This window comes from Anopheles darlingi, chromosome 2, assembly GCF_943734745.1.
Source record: "Anopheles darlingi chromosome 2, idAnoDarlMG_H_01, whole genome shotgun sequence".
Lineage (NCBI taxonomy): Eukaryota > Metazoa > Arthropoda > Insecta > Diptera > Culicidae > Anopheles > Anopheles darlingi.
The window spans coordinates 22,831,903-22,833,974 of NC_064874.1; positions in this window are offsets into that span (position 1 = coordinate 22,831,903).

The following is a 2,072-nucleotide window of genomic DNA, read 5'->3' on the forward strand; positions in this document are numbered from 1 at the left end:
GGAAAATGAAAACTACCCGCCCACTTAACAGCTGTGTTAATTCGTAAGGACACGATTAAGACATTATGTACCCGGGGCCGTAAGGCGGGGCGGGGCAGGAAACCGGGAGCCAAACCGGAGTGACACAGAGAGACAGACAGAGAGCGAGTGGGCCGGTCACGAATGTGTGGAGGCGTCGGCGGCAAATTACGCTGCGATGAATCCTCGATAAATATCTTCCGGCACCATCCTAAAGCCCCGCCGGCTTACCAGCCCCAATGAAGAGCCTTTTCGATGCTGTATGTGTGTGTGATGGTGTGTGTGTGTGTGACAGGAAAGCGATGGTGAACATTGCGAGGAAGGACAACAGCTGCGAAGGGAAATCGTAGGAAAAGCCGCGAAAAACGCTCTGCTATAGCCGAGACGAGACGAGAAGGAGCGTCCATCGGTAGGTAATCGGGGAAACGATTAAATTCACGCCGAGAACGACAACGACGACGACGACGACGACTGCTGCTGGTGGTGGCGGTGATGAGCATAATGGGTGAAATCAAACCATTACCGAGATAATGAACGGAATTAAGCAAGTGACGTAAGGAAGGATTTTAAAATCGAGAAAAAACAAGTTCACAAATTAGTTAAAGTAGTGAGTGCATTAAGGATTTCAGCTTAACTATAAAGCTGGCCAACGATAGCCCGAACAGTTTGTGCGTTTTGTGGTCCACAATTTGTTGTTGAACTTTCCACCGATTACATAAAACCCTGGCGCTCCTGCGATGTACAGTAACAGCAAGTCAAAGAGCATAATTAAGATTGGACTAAAGTTGAGCCACTCAAAAGGACTCCACTCTCTCGACGGACGGAATGGACGCCGCTTTTTTTGCCGCCCGGGAAGGCACAGAGATAACTAGTTCGTTATCAGATTTAATCGTGTCAGTGTCACAGTGGAATGCTGGCAACACAAACGAAGCACGAATGTCAACGGAAAGGACACTCGAAGCCGGGGGACGACAGTTACTATAACCACTACGCGCTACTGGGAACGGGCGACGGGGCTGCTGGAGCTGGAAAAATATATCCAGAAAACAAAAACCCCAGGAAACCGCCCCACCATCGCCATCTCCTACCGTTCTCCTCGCCACGCCCGGAAGGAACGAAAGCTAATGCAATTATACGCGCTGTTTCCTATTATTGTTGGACTGCAGAGAGGCGGAGAGAGAGAGGAGGGAAAAATGTGGTAACAATTTTACGTTATACCACCCCTCCACTTCCCCTCTCTGTCTCTTCCTTTCCCCTCTGACCGCTGCGGTATATATCGGCCGGCCAACGGAAACGCTGGAAAAACGGGCGAAAATCATAAACCTCGAGCACCCACTATCGAGCCACACTACCACTAGCACCGTGCTGTTGTCCACCTGTGAGGAGGAGGAGGAGGAGGAGGAGGAGAGGGAGGCCACTTCCGGAAGCGTGGGACCGTCGGCAACTTCCGCTTTCCGGGCACTTTAATGAGCAAAAGCGAGGCGAGTGGCGCACTCCCTCAACGCCGGCGCCGCAGCAGCAGCAGCAGCAGCTCACTAACTTTAATGCATCGCTTCCCCCCGCGGTGAGGTGGGTGGTGAATGGAATGGATGAAAATGGCGAACTGGAAAACTGTGTTGCTGCTGCTGCTGTTGGTGCTGCATTTGCTGGTGGAATTGAAAGTTCATTGGAGAGCAATTTAATATGCTTTCTACTTGGAATGCATTTCATTTCCTTGGTTTTAGTTTTTGTTTTGGGTTTTGAAGACTGGTAGGATGAGCGCGCTAAGCATAGCTATTGGAGCTGATAGCAGTTAGCAGTAGCTATAAATATAGCTACTTAACTGAAGCTTTCGCCCCACTTAAAGTAGTGCTGCAATGATTGTGAATGATTCAAGCTGCAGCACACAATAGGATTCACGCTGTGCCATCAACAGGATAATCAGTGAACATTAGCTTTAAAATTGTTCACATTGCAACAGGTTAAAGCTACTAAAACACGTCGTTGCTTGTGGTCTTCATGGTCACTGGCTAACAAAACAAGCGAGCATTTGAATAGGATTTATGTTGATGTTT